Source organism: Anabrus simplex, chromosome 3 (assembly GCF_040414725.1).
Source record: "Anabrus simplex isolate iqAnaSimp1 chromosome 3, ASM4041472v1, whole genome shotgun sequence".
NCBI classification, from domain to species: Eukaryota; Metazoa; Arthropoda; class Insecta; order Orthoptera; family Tettigoniidae; genus Anabrus; species Anabrus simplex.
Window position 1 is genome coordinate 173727619 of NC_090267.1, and position 18864 is coordinate 173746482.

Genomic DNA, 18864 nt, shown 5'->3' on the forward strand with positions numbered 1-18864 from the left:
GGCCTATTAAAGAAATACAAATTATAAAATCAGTCTTCATAAAAAACCGGTTCCCCCACACCGAGCTCGATAGCTGCAGTTGCTTAAGTGCGGCCAATAACCAGTAATCGGGAGATAATGGGTTTGAGCCCCACTGTCGGCAGCCCTGAAGATGGTTTTCCGTGGTTTCCCATTTTCACACCAGGCAAATGCCGGGGCTGTACCTTAATTAATGCCACGACCGCTTCCTTCCAATTCCTAGGCCTTTCGTATCGCATCGTCGCCACGAGATCTATCTGTGTCGGTGCGACGTAAAGCAAATAGCAAAAAAAAATCGGCCCCTGCTGATAAAGTAAGAGCGTGGCAAAGCCTGCACGTGTGGCCTGCTGTTTACAGCCCGCGTCAGATAACTTGAACTTTACACACCGTAGGGCTTGAAGTTTGGTTAGGTTCGTAAAGTCAACGTGCACTCTCTCTCTGTGGCCGGCGGCGTTTTGATTTGAAAGTTCTGTAGATCAATCTCTCTTGAGTGAACATAAATGACGATGTGCAATAATGAATACCTTCATGAAGGTAAACCAACGTTGTGATTCGTGACGGGATGTTATCACGAAGGCTATGAAATGTTGCGAGCAAGGAAAGACAAGAAAATGACTTGGGGAACTTTTACATAACTTAAGCCCTACAATAGAGTGGTGAAGTACACGGACAAGAGCCCAAGTTCAATTAAACATAATTTTGTATTTTTATTCAAGATTTTGAATAGAACAACAGGCACAATTAATCTACTTTATTCTAACGTAAAACAACTCGATACAAGAAGCGTCTACATTGCTTCCATTGTCATTTGACAATGCAAGCCGTTATCTATTTGGAGCAGAGAGTAAGAATATGAGGCGCTGTTTCAGGCTCGTTGCAATGGCGCTCAGGCTCATTGCGTTGGTGGCAGTTGTTACTGAAATGAAATGTTTTTGTTTTATGCATGATCATTTCTGTCTGGAAAAGTCGTATTGATGTGATTGTACTTCAATAGTTGTTGTTGGCTTTTAATCTGAGCAGTATTAGTGCGTGTTGTGTATGCTGGATCGCATTGAAGGCAATACTTGGAATCTAGTGTTTATAGAGAACAGAACCTTTTAAAATCATTATCACGTACCCAGTGAGGACTTTTGCTTTGTTGTTGTAGATAAGTGCGTTTTAAATTTCTCTCATTTTTAGAGGATTCAGAACTGAGTTTAAAATATTACCATAAACATTGAATAATTAAGATTAGCCAGTTACATAATATTTTCATTATTTGAAAACAAAATTCGTCCACCTTTGTGGTGTAGTGCTTAGTGTGATATGGTGTTACCCCCGGAGTTCCGGGTTCGATTCCCTGCTCTGCCACGAAATTTGAAAAGTGGTACGAGGCTGGAACTGGGTCCACTCAGTCTCGGGAGGTCAATTGAGTAGATGTATGTTCGATTCCCACCTCAGCCATTCTGGAAGAGGTTTTCGGTGGTTTACCACTTCTCCTCCAGGCAAATGCCGGGATGGTACCTAATTTAAGGCCACTGCCGCTTCCTTCCCTCTTCCTTGTCTATCCCTTCCAATCTTCACCCCCCCCCCCCGCAAGGCCGCTGTTCATAGCAGGTGAGGCCGCCTGGGCGAGGTACTGGTCATCCTCCCCAGTTGTATCCCCGAGCCAGAGTCTGAAGCTCCAGGGCACTGCCCTTGAGGCGGTAGAGGTGGGATCCCTCGCTGAGTCCGAGGGAATAACCGACCCTGGAGAGTAAGCAGATAAAGAAGAAGAAGAAGAAGAAGAAGAAGAAGAAAACAAAATTATTTTAGCATAAGAGGGGTCTTTTGTTCATTTTGGCATGGGGCCGAAATGTTATACATCTGACACTGTTTTGAACTGATCTGGTTGGCACGTTTTCTCCTGAGTTCTTTATAACTTCCTGCTGGTTCGCCTGTTTTCAACTTCACCTACAAATTTGCGAGGGTGAAGTTGGATTATTTGTATTCAAAAATAGAATTGCGTTCGGGTTAGAGTGGATGTTGCCTGTCAGGCTGCAGCGGCACAAGGCATAGGAAGGAAGGCAGCAGGCAAGCACGAAGGCCACAAATTTGAACTGTAGTCGGTTCTAATTGGGTTTAATGCAATTGGCACTGATTGCGACACAACACGTGGCAGAGAGTCTCGTGGGAGGAACAGCTCTCTACTTGTCAGAAGTCGAGCCGCTACAGAAAGGACAAGGCCGCTGTTGACAGCTGGAGCGAGCTTCAACTGTGGCGAGTGGTAGCTTCTTCCGAGTTAGAAAAAGTCTGAAGAACGTCAGTAAAGAATTCTCAAGAGCTAATTTTAACATCTTCTCTTCCTACTAGAAACTTGCTCTTGGAACCTTCGCTGACGGTTTAGTTTGAGTACAGTTGGAGCAGTAGTGTCACCTAATAAAGATTAGTGACTCTAGAAGGGACAGTGGCACAGATACAAATTACTCTTGGAGGGGAATAATAATAATAATAATAATAATAATGATAATAATAATAATAATAATAATAATAATAATAATAATAATAATAAAACTCATGTTAAATGGGCGTTTTTCCAAATGGATGTTTTTATTGTTAAATTATTTTTCTACCTTCGTAAAATAATAAATGCATCTATTTATAATAATGAGACCGGGCGAGTTGGCCGTGCGGTTAGGAGCGCGCAGCTGTGAGCTCGCATCCGGGAGATAGTGGGTTCGAACCCCACTGTCGGCAGCCCTGAAGATGGCTTTCCGTGGTTTCCCATTTTCACACCAGGAAAATGCTGGGGCTGTACCTTAATTAAGACCACGGCCGCTTCCTTCCCATTCCTAGGCCTTTCCTGTCCCATCGTCGCCATAAGACCTATCTGTGTCGGTGCGACGTAAAGCAAATAGCAAAATCAAAAAAGAAAAAGAAAAAGAGGGAGAATAAGCACCTTATGGGGGTGGGGGGAGTATATCCCCCTTATCCCCTCCCTTAATTACGCCACTGAGAAGAGGCGGAGTACACCTCAACTAACAACAGTCAGTGATTTGTTATTGTTGATCAGTTTTATGAGCCTAGGGCATTGCAGTCAGGGCATTCAGCTTTCTTCCGACGTGGCTGTGTTAGGGCATCCGAGGTCAACGGAGATTTTCAAGCCCCCCCCCCTTTTCCTTTATTCCCTTTTCTCTTGTTCTTTGAGTGATCGTTCCTTTTTTATGCTCATTTCAACAGGGGCTGATGATCTCACGGTACTGCATCTTACAAAACATCACGACAACCACCAACATTTCCAGTTAAATCATTTTGCTGATGACTGAGTAATATTTCCACGTCAGCGAAGCTCGGTGTTGATTGACTTCGCAATTAAAATTACATTCCTGTTACCATAGTTCGTACAGTAAACATGTGTGAGACGTAAATGATCTAAAATTGTAGTTTCTATAGCTTTTGTTATGCACAGTCGATACACAGAGATACTGTATTTGGAGGTTTGTGAAAAATGAACCGAATATCCTGGGAATCCTTTATATTATGAATCAATGAACCAGCACATATAAATAAAAGGGCCGTGAACATCTCCGTTATTATTCATCGTACGGTAAAAGCACATGAAACATACAAAAAAATTCAAGGTGCAACAGCCCCGAAGGGTCAAAGCCTACCAAGCGACCGCTGCTCAGCCCGAATGCTTACAGATTACGAAGTGTCGTGTGGTCAGTACGATGGAGCCTTTCGGCCGTTATTATTGGCTTTCTAGACCGGGGCCGCTATCTCACCGTCAGATAGCTCCTCAATTGTATTCGCGTAGGCTCAGTGGACCTCGAACCAGCCCTTAAATGCAGGTAATCCCCGACCTGGCCGGGAATCGAACCAGGGGCCTGCGGGTAAGAGGAAGACACGCTACCCCTACACCGCGGGGCCGGCACATGAAACATAAGAGGTCGAAAACTTTATTTTACACAACTTTTATAAAGGACAGTTTTAGATACTGTATAGCTAATAATAACGGAAAAATGTTGCATTTCCTGTCTTGTCTTCCTTAGTATTGCTACGCCACTCTACACTAATCAAATAATATATAGGCTAGTGCACAACCCGGCTATCCCTGAACTAAAATACCGAGTTTAGAGAAATTATATTAATCTATTAATTCTATTAATCTGTTGTCCCAATATAATGTGTTGCCTTCTGTTATAAAGAACTCTAAATCGGTTATATGTTTTAAGAAAAACTGAAGGAATATTACTCTTATACAGATATCTTAATATAATACCTACATAACTGAATATCATACCTACATAGCTTACTTTAATTAATACAGTAATATATAGTCCATATTTAATATCTTACAGCCATGCAATATCTGAATATACTTCTGAAAAAGTATGATGCAAACATGTTAGAAAAACCTGTCTTAGTTATCCAAAAATGTACTTGTCACTTTACTGAAATATGAAATGTAATTATTGTGTAGCCTTACGAAAAGTATGTATTGTACTGTCCCTATCACGAGCCACAGGCTCATGGGACCTTTTGTCACAAATAAATAAATAAATAAATAAATACATAAATAAATAAATAAATAAATAAATAAATAAATAAATAAATAAATAAATAAATAAATAAATAAATAAATAAATAAATAAATAAATAAATAAATAAATAAATAAATAAATAAAATAGTAATAGGCAGGCAGCAGTGCCACATCCAAGAATAATATTTCGGAAGACAGGACTCGAAAATTTCGGAACATTTGGCCAATATTTCGAAATGTATTTATTAATATTTCATAATATTAACTTTAAATTGAATTTGATAGCGGAAAGCCACGCTTGTCAATTTCGACATTCATTTGTTAAAATAACCATTAAATTTTTCAGTGTGCCAAACCCGTAGTCGAATACAAGATATACATTTATAAAACGCTGGTATATAGGGCCTACCTGAATATTTTTCTTCTAGGAACTATATGCACGAGTCTTTTATACATTTGTATTTGTGTTTGACAGACTGAAAGAAAGATATTAAAAAAAAACATATAATCAACAGCAAAATACAGATGTTTATAATTTGCACTCATTAATCTATGCTTCTTCCTTGTCCCTCCCTTCTTTATAGATGATGCCGTTCGTTCTTCATTAGAGGAAGAAACTCTGCTCCAAGTTTGAAAATATAGATCTTCGAGAACCCTTCTTGAGTGGCATAATCATTCTTCTATTAATATCTTAGTGCGGGCATGTGGCATTTACGACTACCCACCTGCCAGAGACTCCTACCACTGAGGCAGTAATGACCCGTTTTCAAAGCAATTCTTCAACTCAGCTTCTCTTAAAATCGGTATCAGCTGAAGGAAAATTAAACATGTATATTGCATCAAGCTAATGTACGATATTTCCACCTGGATATTTTTACCTATGAAGTGAGGACGGAGGATAATTCGGAATATTTCCACCTAATTTCGTACCTTCTGGAAAAAATTGGAAGATCTTACCAAATTCAGGAGGACCTGGCAACACAGACAGACAGACAGACAGACAGACAGACAGACAGACAGACAGACAGACAGACAGACAGACAGACAGACAGACAGACAGACAGACAGACAGACAGACAGAACTTGAACTGAATCTACTTTTCATATCTCGTATATATACCTAATAAAAACGAAGAATGAGGCTAACTTCATTCTGTAGTGTAAATAAAGACATTTTTGAAGAATGTATGCTAGTTAATAGTTAGTGTTCCATTGCTTTGAACTTCTGCAATGAAGAAATCTAAAAGGAGGGTTATGCATTAGAAGAACCGAAATACTACTTACGGCAAGAAACAGAATAATTCCTCAAAAAAGAGCTCGGAAGTATATTCAAAGAAACAGATTAATTCCTCCATAAGAGTTCAAAGGTATATTCTAGAAAGTGGTTGTTAGAAGAGGAAAGTTACCACTTCCAGCATGGTCTGAAGGTGAATTTTAACAAGGAGGCACCTATATGAGGCTGACACTTCTTCCGCATATTTGTACCAGGCTCCTTACTTTTGTCTTTATTTATTTCTAGCATGTGCCCTCGGCTGCGCCCGCGTTCATTAATTTAACCGTTAGGTGCTTTAAACAATTTATTTAATTTATTTAATTTATTTATTTTATTTATTTTATTTAATTTATTTAAAGCAAAATAAGAAATATTATATTTATTAACATAGTTTTTATGTAAATTGCATACATTCTTTTATTTTTAATTTTATTGTTACTTTCAGTGCTTAACATATGGATGGTACAAATAATAATAAAAAATATAAAAGACCATTTTTTCCCCTTATAGAGCTTCCTTCCATTTGAAGCCAAGATGTACAGTGTGTTTGCCTTTCCAACTCTCCAACAACCCACGTACAGTTGACAATGGGAGAAGCACTGTTTCCGAAGATCTTACATCTTGTTGATGGACACAGTGAAAGTGAAACAAACGGGGAACTGCGGACGTCTAAATTGAAACAGTATATCCGAAAGGATGTTATGAGTCCGAGAAATGAATACTACTTCGCCCACGGCATGTCCAGTCATGATGGTGGTTTCAATAATATTCAGCATCAGTTTCTTGACTGTGAATCGTTTTCCGTAGGAGACGGAAAGAGGATTGATATTCCTGAGAAGGATAATCGGTGCCACAATCGTCCACTCCAAGATGTTCGAGGGTACTCCAGGTGACTCCAAGTTGTTCAAAAGCTCTGTCGCGTAGTTGACAGCCTCATCTGTAATACAAGTCGTGTCTATAGATTTGTAAATTTGTAGAAAGCTGACAGAATTGTTATTTGACACAGTCCTGTGTGATCGGTGAAATGTTCTGCCCTCGCATGTTAAAATCTTCAGATTTCTGCGTGCCGTAGTTTTGGTTGGGTATTACACACGTAAACATAGACAGACACTTCCGGATATCACGGACTGAATACGGCTCCTCGTTCCGGGGACCGAAAAATTCTTCCTAAGCTATGGGCTTCAAATTGCCCCTTCACTGACATACCAGGTGGCCCTCCAGCCCACTAATTTCTAATTATAAGTGTCCCGCATGCACGAATGATGAGTGGGATATCTAATAACTGATTCCACAGGGGTACTACTGCCAGACGAGGTAGGTTACGACAGAATACGAAGAGACAACAACTGGACGGCCGCTCGCTTCATTTACCTCAGTGCTATCCCCTTGCGTTAGTAGCCTATGGCTTGTTTTTGAACACAAGTAGTAGACTGGTATTTGGTATAGTAGCCGTGCAGTTGCTGTAAACATATCATCAACGATGAATACACAGGCATAATTTTAATTTATGAAGAATCTGGTTGGAATGCAGCCGAAACTCGCGGGCGGTATGCGCAGGAGTTTTCAAACGGCCGACTGCCTTCCATACACGTATTCACCGAACAGAGTTACAGTTAAGAGCTAATGGATCGTTCAGGGCACATATAAGTAACATTTCTGGAATGCCTGTACGTGTCTAAAATGATAAATTATATTGACCGGGCTGAGTGGCTCAGACGGTTGAAGCGATGCCCTTCTGAACCCAAGTTGGCAGGTTCAATTCTGGCTCAGTCAGGTGGTATTTGAAGGTGCACAAATACGTCACCCTCGTGTCCGTAGATTTACTGGTACCGTACGTAAAAGAATTCCTGCGGGACTAAATTCCTGCACCTCGGCGTCTCCGAAAAAGGTTAGTGGGAAGTAAAACCATTATTATTATTATTATTATTATTATTATTATTATTATTATTATTATTATTATTATTATTATTATTGTCCGACTCTATGGCTAAATGGTTAGCGAACTGGCCTTTGGTCACAGGGGTCCCGGGTTCAATTCTCGGCAGGGTCGGGAATTTTAACCATAAATGGTTAATTTCGCTGACAAAGGGGCTGGGTGTATGTGTCGTCTACATCATCATTTCATCCTCATCACGACGCGCAGTTTGCCTACGGGCGACAATTCAAGAGACCTGCACCTAGCTAGCCGAACATATCCTCGGATACTCCCAGCACTAAGAGCCGTGCGCCATTATTATTATTATTATTATTATTATTATTATTATTATTATTATTATTATTATTATTATTATACTTTATTTTCTGCATCTTTGGCATATTTGCGATTGCACCCTGTCAGAGAACGAGTGTAGTAAACTCACTGCTATTATTTGCTTCACATCCGAAATTATCACTTTATGGCGCTCCTTTGTAAAGCAATGATTAGAAATCCCATTCATCATTATTGCATGCGGGACGCTTGTAAGTAGAAAGTACGGGGCCAGAGGGCCACCTCCTATGTGTTAGGGCCTACTATTCCTTGTTTATTATTATCTATCATATGTACTATATGTTTCCTGTAAATAAAACATAAGATTGAGTTATTGCTGGTATGGATAAATCCTCGTGTTGCAGAAATTTTAAGTGAATAAAATTAATATCGGGTACATAAATAAATAAATAAATAAATAAATAAATAAATAAATAAATAAATAAATAAATAAATAAATAAATAAATAAATAAATAAATCGTACATTACCTTCATGCAATATATATGTTTCATTTTCCTTCAGCTGATACCGATTTTATGAGAAGCTGAGTTGCAGAATTGCTTTGAAAACGGGTCATTGCCGCCTCAGTGGTAGGAGTCTCTGGCAGGTGGGTAGTCTTAAATGCCAGATGCCTGCACTAAGATATTAATAGAATAACGATTATGCCATTCAAGAAGGGTTCTCGAAGATCTAGATTTTCAAACTTGGGACAGAGTTTCTTTCTCTGATGAAGAACGAACGACATCTATAAAGAAGGGACGGATAAGGAAGAAGCATAGATTAATGAATCAAAATTGTAGAAGGCTGTATTTCGCTGCGCTTCTTTGTCGCCGTGTGGTCTGCACGATGAATCCTCGCGGCCGTTATTCTTGGCTCTCTACACCGGAGCCGCTATCTCGTCGTCAGATAGCTCCTCAATTGTAATCACGTAGGCGAAATGAACCTCGAACCAGCCCTATATAGCTCTCAATGACACTCCTATATTGATAACAGGCGGTCTAAAACCTACTCCAGTCGAATGAATGGGTTAGTCCTCTCGTAGGAGTAGCACCACCCTTTCTCCGACGAGCTGTAGCAGAGCGAACCCACCCATTGTGTGGACATCAACCACCTGTGCAAAGACTTGTATCCAGAAAGAGCTTCTTAAGAACATCAAAAGAAAATACAATCCCAGCTGAAAAGGCCAGCCTGTAACCGTGGAGAACAGATAGCCGCCTTTCCTCTCATTGGAAAGATGTACCTGAATGTTTACCACCTGTCCCTAATGAGGGATGGCTGGTATGGAAGTTTCTGAACAGGCCGAAATCAGGAGTTGGCAAGTCTAAGGAAAACTTGGCAAGATGGGGCTACGTTAAAGACGATAACATCAAAATGATTGCGGAGAAAAACACACTGTCAGGCATATGCTTCAGTGTCGACTGTGCCCAACTTCATTCACAGAACACGACCTACATCAGGCCTCAAAGAGTGCACTGGAGGTGGCTAAGGTTCTGGTCAAAAAGTATATATGTACATACCGGGCGAGTTGGCTGTGCGGTTAGGGGCGCGCAGCCGTGAGCTTGCATTTGGAAGATAGTGGGTTCGATCGCCACTGTCGGCAGCCCTAAAGGTGCTTTTACGTGGTTGCCCATTTTCACACCAGGCAAATGCTGGGACTGTACCTTAATTAAGGCCACGGCCGATTCCTTCCCGCGCCTAGGACTTTCCTGTCCCATCGTCGCCGTAAGACTTCTCTGTGTAGGTGCGACGTAAAACTGATTGTAAAAAATTAAAAATAAATAATGTTTTTCAGAATTATAACTCTGCACTTATGCTTTTGATATGATGTATGTATGTATGTTCAGTCGTCAGTCCGAAGGCTGGTTGGATCCTCAACAGCTCCGCCATCAACTGTAATAGATGGCCTAGGCATCACTGAAGAGGCGTACTAGGGAAATGAGGAGAAAGGTAGTTTCCCGTTGCTTTCCTCACCGAGCCAGAAGTTGGTATTACATATCAGTCTGCCAAGCCCACTGAAATGCATGCATCAACCGACCCTATGAGCAACATTTTCACACCATTCGTAGCAGGGACTGGCTGCATAAGGAATGGTATTACTAGCATCGCTCATACCTCAGTCACTTTCATATTGTCAAAGCCAAGGATAAGACTATGACAGGTCAATGAAAGTAACAAAATTGCTCTAGCCTATACCAGAAGACATAGTGCACTGTAAACACTAGGTCCTGCTAGTAAAGGCATTCTGATATGATGATGATGATAATAATAATAATAATAATAATAATAATAATAATAATAATAATAATAATAATAATAATAATAATAATAATAATAATAATAATAATAATACCGAGCTCGATAGCTGCAGTCGCTTAAGTGCGCCCAGTATCCAGTATTCGGGAGATAGTGGGTTAGAACCCCACTGTCGGCAGCCCTGAAGATGGTTTTCCGTGGTTTCTCATTTCCACACCAGGCAAATGCTGGGGCTGTACCTTAATTAAGGCCACGTCAGCTTCCTTTCCAGTCCTAGCCCTTTCCCGTCCCACCGTCGCCATAAGACTTATCTGTGTCGGTGCGACGTAAAGCCAGTAGCAAAAAAAAATAAAAGTAATAATGATAATTTGCTAGTGAAATGAAATGGCGTATGGCTTTTAGTGCCGGGAGTGTCCGAGGACATGTTAGGCTCACCAGGTGCAGGTCTTTTGATTTGACTCCCGTAGGCGACCTGCGCGTCGTGATGAGGATGAAATTATGACGAAGAATACACATACACCCAGCCCCCGTGCCAGCGAAATTAACCATTGATGGTTAAAATTCCAGATCCTGCCGGGAATCGAACTCGGGACCCCTCAGGCCAAAGGCCAGCACACTAACCATTTAGCCATGGAGTCGGACATAATTTGCTAGTGATCTAATGTCTCACTAACTCTTTCAGGGCCGGGCGAGTTGGCCGTGTGGTTAGGGGCACGCAGCTGTGAGCTTGCATCAGGAAGATATTGGGTTCGAATCCCACTGTCGGCAGCTCTGGTTTTCCGTGGTTTCCCATTTTCACACCAGTTAAATGCTTGGGCTGTACCTTAATTAATTCCTCCCAATTTCTAGGCCTTTCTTGTCCCATCGTCGGTGCGACGTAAAGCCACTAGCAAAAAAAAGAAACAACCTCTTTGAGGTTTAAAGCCTCGTAGGGTAGGAAAGGGCTAGGATTGGGAAGGTAGTGGACGTAGCTTTAATTAGAGTACAGCTCCGATTATTCCCTGGTATAAAATGAGAAACCATAGAAGAATATCTTCAAGGCTGCCGGTAGTAGAATTCGAGCCCACCATTTCCTGAATGCAAGGTAACAGCATTGTACTTTCCCCTAAAATAAAAAGCTCCATTCCTACCACCAAAGTACATTTATATTTTGCGATAATGCATTTTTGTACTAGTGGTGACTTTGTTTAAGGGGAACCCTACTGGGTTTTGTAACGTTTACCATTTTCATCCGATATTAACCATATTTCGAGAGTTCATTTATGTTGCCAAAGTTAAGGTTATTTCAAAATTTGAAACATTTTGGTATCATAGTTTCAGATTTATAACACATTTTATAAAAGTAATTTGAATAAATTAAAAATATCCCTTGCGTACCATTTTTGAATTTTTACTTTGAAACATTTTGCGGTATTTTTTAGGGGTATGTGAATAATTATTGGTATTATTATTATTATTATTATTATTTTAAAAAATCACATTATTAATGCTATTAGATAACTTTCTCTCACCCTTTTGCATTCTTTTTAGAAATACTCAAATTTACATATTTGACTCAAGATATCTCCGTTAGGTATCATTATTTTTTCAAAATGGTTACCAACTACAATGCATCTCGCATGGTAGTACAGGCATGCCAATTTTGAAGACAATTGGGAAAGGAACTGTTGCTTTAAGAACGTTTTGAATACTGGATAATAAAGTTTTGGCAAAAAGCTAATTTTGTATAAAATTACAGTTCTGTATCAGAACTTCCCACCGCCATATATTTATCTTTCCTTGGCCCTTTTCCTCTCTTCGGCAACAATGTTTAACATTCTACTCTACTTATTAAGCCCTTATAGATAAAAATGTGTACCCCTAGCAGTAATGATCGGTCTTTGAATGTTGAAAGATTAGAATAGTTTTCACTACTACTGTAACGGTTCAAATCCCGTTACAAGATGATATCTGTATTTTTATTATTTTATTATTTTATCTGTGTTATTATTATTATTATTATTATTATTATTATTATTATTATTATTATTATTATTATTATTATTATTATTTCATTAATATCATTATTATGTCCGTATTATTATTATTATTATTATTATTATTATTATTATTATTATTATTATTTTATCTGTGAGATTACTATTATTATATTATCATTCTTATTCAATTCGATTATGCAATGCTTGTCGCTTGCATGATTGTAGTTAATTGTATGCATATATATATGTGTGTGTAGATTAACATTAAAGACATGTACAGTGAGAATTGTTATATATCAGATGTTGGATATGACTTTGCTACATTGTGCAATACTGGTGGAGTAAATGCAGAGTCATCGCCACGTCATGGCTACGTCATTGTGCGTATTTAGCACTGAGCTCAGATACTCAGGCCGCCCCAGGGGATTTCACCATTACATGCAACAGTTTGAGGCGGGTGGGAGTAAATTATTGTTATTTCTGGAGATTACGTAGGTGTGCCATCCTAACGTCTATATAAGGTGGCTGTATCTTGTAGCCTCAGTCATTAGTTAAACGGAAGCAGTACAGTGAAGAAGCCAAAATGGATAAGTGAACTGTCATTATTCAATTGGAAAGAGAGGCGACAGTTAGTCGGAGTGTGAACGAGATGCAGAGGCCTCAGTCGGTCATTAAGTCAACGGGAGTCTACGGGAAGGAGAAGACTCAGTGAGCCATTAGTTTTTGGTCATTGAGAGAGTGAGGCCAAAGTTGGTTGGTCACTTAGTTGAATACCATACAGATTTACCAAGAAATCATATGATATGGAGAAGAAGCAGTCATATGGATACATCACCAAATTAGGCGTGACACATCTACAGTAAACAACAGATTTAAGAAATACGTCGTAATTACACTCAAAGTGTTGAAGGTACAGTCAAGTGAAACAGTGAGGGATATATTTTGTATAAATTGTTAAATGTCCGGTCAAGAAGAATTCAAATTCATGCCTAGTTTATTTTAGTTGCAATGTCATAATGTCATATTCTCATCTGTTTTGATCGCAGCAGTTCTCACTATTTTATTGAAATTATTTAAATAATATATTTTCTTCTATGAAATGAATTCGTAGCATTATTTCAAAGACAGTAAAATATCTTAACCTCAAAATTAATGGGCAAACCGAACGCCAATCTCCTTTTCCCAGAACTTATATGGTATATTGTCAAAAGTAAGCTTATTACCCCACACCCTAGAGATAGTCAAGATTCTCATTCTATTATTGCTGCACTGAGTGGTAGCTGGCGCCCTTCAAATAACGTATGTGTAAGTAAACAGGTAAGAAGTAAGTGTGAGTACAAGGTTCGACGATTGTGTATTTTATTTAATGAATATTAATTTCCACATTTTCCCTTTTAAAGCAGATATTTTCATAATTTCCAATTTAAGTGCAGTTTTATAATATTTGTAAAATTAGTAAAGGATTCAGGAACTCTCTTACACTACTACGAAAATTTTTTCATTCCTCCCCTGAAAGGAGCAGGCGGGCCTCGCAAACGGTGGCGCCGTCTCTCGGGCCGGGAGATTTGTTGCGGTGAAGGAGTTGCTCGGAGAAGGTGAGGGGGTTGGCGGCCGTGGCCCATACTAGGAACTGTCCCAGCATTCACCTTAGTTGAGGAGAATGGGAAACCATGCAAAACTATTCTCAGGACAGCCGACGGTTGGTGTCAGCCGTTAGGTCCAGCCCTGTCCCGTCTCCCGAATGCAGAGCTGTTGCACTACGGACCAGCCGGGGTCCACTTATGGGCCGAGACCCACACTGCATCTACCGTCGTAGTTTTCACTAAAAATTATTTATATATTCCATTGTACTAAACCACATTGCATACGTGTGTTAAGGTATCAGCTCCAGTTAAGAGAATTATTGGTAAATCTAACACGCTGAACCCAAGCTGAATTTTGAAGCTTGGAATATTCCTCAGCAAACGCAAACAAAAATATAAAGCACGTGCAGTGAGCATTTTCTGCTGGACGTGATTTGTCATCCATAATGGGGAACGGGTTAATTTCATTATTTCAATGTTCCTCTGTGTACGTAACTGTGAAAACTGTCCAAATATGACAACAGATACCAGTTCGCCAAGAATCGCCCGACATTCAAAACCGGAAATATTAAATAGATTGAATTCCAAAAATATTCATCGAGGAAGTGGGCTTGGGCTTGCGAAATTTTTTTAATACCTCAGCAGGAAATTTAAAAATCGCCGCACACGATACAAGTATCGCCATGCGCCCCAAGGAATGGGGTAATTTTTAGGACAAAAACCTCAATTTTGGTTTTTGGACCATTTTGGTTTAAATTCTTAGTAGAGTCTCTCCCAAGGGGAAGTAAAACTAGGCAACCTCCGTCTCTTAACACTGAACATGAAAGAAAATTGAGGAATTCTAAATCTTCAAATAATGAGGGTACCGGCCACGACGGTTCTAGGCCTCACAAACCTAATAACTTCGGAATCGGAAGAGAACAAGAGTGGACCAAGGGAGGCCTGATAGGATAGATTAAACGGGGAGACTCGTCCAAGTTAGAGGAAGCAGTGCCAGACTCAGTTAGGGTACCCGTGATCGCCAACCCATGCTGCTAAGTTAATGGTCCCTGGAGATTAACATTTTTGGACTCGTCTTACAATAGGCCGGGGATACCGTGGATGTATTAAATGTCTTCATCCACAGGATATGATGACACTTTGGGAATAGTTTTTACTTCGGTGAGTGCTCACGCTCACCTCGTTTACTGCGATGGGAGCTCGTTAAGGAGATCCCTGCGGTCACTGAAATAGCGTAACAGGAGCCGTGCAGGTACTAACCAGGGGGGACACTTCATGAATATCGTTATTGTCCTTGTGCTTAAAGTTGTGAATTCCATCCTCTTTAGGGCCGGTGGTTTCTTGAAGTAGGGGAAATCGTTTGCTCGCCTATCTATTTGAGGAATCTTTTGGCAAAATTCTAACTTTCGGCATTATAATCTTTGCACGTAAATTCGTTGGCTTTGCTACTGGTAGCACTGATGGTAACAGTGATTTCAGTGGTGTGACCTCATACGGGAGAATATAGTATCTAAATTTATGCACAAATCACTAACGTTGAATCATTCCGAAAGAATTGCAATCATCAGCCTAGATATAGGCCTAACTATATTATTATTTCCACATCAGGCAAAGGCTGGGGCTGCACCATAGTTAATGCCATGGCCGCTAACTCTGTCTCATCCATGCATCACAGGAAACTTTCCGCGTATTAGTGCGAGTTAAACCACAACCAAATAAATAAATAAATAAATAAATAAATAAATAAATAAATAAATAAATAAATAAATAAATAAATAAATAAATAAATAAATAAATCAAAAACTGGAGCCGATTTCTTTAAGAGACCAAAACTCCCTTACAACGTATCTACATTGCTTGCGTGTAAACCACTACAGACGGAGATAATTTATTCTCGCTGTATAAAGAATCAGATGTTCGTGCTGATACTGCTAATAATGGATGATTATGATTATAAGATGATAGATGTCTTCGGTTTCCATGTGGTATAGGTCTAAAGGCCAAACTAAGATTTGGTTAAACGATCATACTTCAACATTACTTAGCTGCCATCTCCGGAAGGTCCGGGTTCCATTCCCGACTCTGCCACGACATTTGAAAAATTGTACGAGGGCTGGAACGGGGTCCACTCAGCCTCGGTAGGTAAACTGAGTAGAGGTTTTTTTTATTCCATCCTCAGCTGTCCTCGAAGTGGTTTTCCGTGGTTTCCTACTTCTCCCCCAAGCAAATGCCGAGATGGTACCTAACTTAAGGTCACGACCGCTTCCTGCCCTCTTCCTTGGCTATCCCTCCCAATCGTTCCATCCCCTCACAAGGCCCCTGTTCAGCATAGCAGGTGAGACCACCTGGGCGAGGCACTGGCCGTCCTCCCCAGTTGTATACCCCAACCCAATGTTTCAGGCTCCAGGACACTGCCCTTGAGGCTGTAGAGGTGGGATCCCTCGCTGAGTCTGAGGGGAAAACCAACCCTGGACGGTAAACAGACTAAGAAAGAAAGACTTCAACATCAGATGTTCAGATGATGATTATGATGATGATGACGATTGTTGTTTAAAGGGGCCTAACATCTGCAGCCGGTTCGTTGACGAAGAAGCCTTTAGTGTCCACCCTTCGACGCAGTAAAGTGGCAACAGGAAATACACCTTATGAATTGCCTTATAAAAACCTTGGCGTTGCTCATCTGGTTATTGCCCCGAGCTAAGCCAGAGTCCTCAATCAGAATCTGTTTGCAATGGGGTGACCAGGTCGTTTCCTTTTCTCCCACAGTCAGCATAACGTGGGTTATCCATCCAAGTGGTGACCACGTCTAAAGTTACTTATCTTCGAATATATCTCACGGGATCTAGTGGTTTAACATGATCACGCCGGTGAAAACAGATGGTAGAGAGAACACTAATTTAGCGAATATTGTACTATTTGCTGTGTATGTTTTTATTTGATAAGTAGCAATTTATCTTGTTCTTAAAAGTCCTGTTATTCGTGTGGATGAGGTACACCCTAACATCGCAATTTAATTCCTGCATGATTAGACGGTAACAAATATTACGGTATGCGCCGAAATATACAGTAGGCCTACTCATTTTCGCGCAGTACGCATGCGCACGCCTGAGCGTCTGCGTGTTGTTACATCACCATGATGAATTGTTAGTTGTGTAAAGAACGTTGTGCTCTGTGATTGAAAGTGACAATGGGTCTCGCGACGGAGGAAAACGTGTTTATTGTGGAGTATTATTTTCGCTCATAGGGAAACGGTTATCAAGGTGGGCCGAGTTTAAAGTTAGTGGCGGAACAATATCGTGAACACTTCAATAAGCCAGCACCTAGCAACACAGTTATGCTATCTATTGTTAAAACATTTCGTCGTACGGGTAGTGTATTGTGTCAACGCAAGGGAAGGTCTGGTAGGCCAGTAACTGTGTCCACAAATAAAAATCATGGACGTGTCCTCAATCAGGTGTTGCAGTCTCCAAAGCGAAGTCTTCGGCGAACAGCCCTGCAATTAAACAGCAGCCCTACATCACTTCGACGATTGTTTAAAGACAGGTGGATTTCCGTACCGAATACAGGTTGGGCAACGATTGACGGAGCACGATAGGCATGTCAGGGTGGAATATTGTGCACGATGTTTGGCCATGGTGTACGAGGATCCAGATTTCTTGTTCAACGTGTGGTTATCCGACGAAAGTCACATTCACTTGGACGGTTTTATCAATCTCCAAACAACTCGCTTTCTTGCTTTCGAGAGGCCAGACACTATAGTCCAGAAACCGCTACATAGTGTGCGTGGGACGATTTGGTGTACAGTGTCAGGAAACGGTGTGCTAGGTCCGTATATCATAGAGAATGATGATGGTGCACCTCTTACTGTTCACCAGGAACGCTATAGGAATATTGTGATCAGGCCGTTCTAAGAAGGTTTTGTCGTGCCAGGAACATGCAGATGAATAGACAGTGGGTCCAACAAGACAGGAAGACCTGCCACACCGCTCAACAGACTATGACTATGCTGCAAGGAACCTTTCCAGGACGAGTAATTTCCCGCGGGGCTGAGTTCCCCTACCCATCACATTCCCCCGATCTCACACCACCTGATGCTTATGTGTGTGGAATGTCAAAGGAGCAAATTTTCAATTGTCCAGATTCACCCAAAATTGTGCCTGCATTACGTCAAAATATCGTCTCGTTCTTCGGGACTCTGCAGCAACCTATGTTCCAGAATATGTTGGAAAATCTGCGTGATCGTTATGAACACTGCCTATAGCACAATGGAGCACATTTTGAACATTTACACGATCATCTCGATAAGTAAGGTAATAATAATAATAATAATAATAATAATACATATACTAACATAATTTGCAGTACTGTATATTTTGACGCTTACTGTACTTATTTAAATTGTGATATCAGCGTATTTTTATTTTAAAGCTGGATTTGATTTATCTGGTTGCCTGTTTTCCTGGTGTCCAATGTTCATTTCCATTCTTATATACATGCAAAAATCTTGACTCGGCTAAGAAGAAACTAATGAAACAAAAGCATGCTTGGAATCCGAGGTGACTTTTCATGTTACAGATGTCACACGTACTGACTAGGATTCAAACCACGACCACCTTGGGGAAAAGCCAGTGACGACCATACGGCACTAGCAAGAAGAGATTAACGAGATTTAATGGCTCGACAGTTATATACAGTATTTCCATATCGGAGTATCAGTACCCGTCCCCTCCCAGAGGTAAACATAGTACATCAAATGAGCCCACCCACACAGTATCGAACTTATTACCACATATTAAGCTGGACATGGCTCCTCAATGGAGCACTATACAGTGTTCATCAATGGAGCTAATGGATGTTCACTTGGGCATTCACCGAACGGGGATTAACGCTTCGTGCCAGCAGCTGCAATGAGAGCATTTCCCACAACCATATAAGCACTGTTACAAATCCTTTCATGTAGTCCGATAATATCGATAGAGATGCTCGTGTAAGTATGACTGACCGAT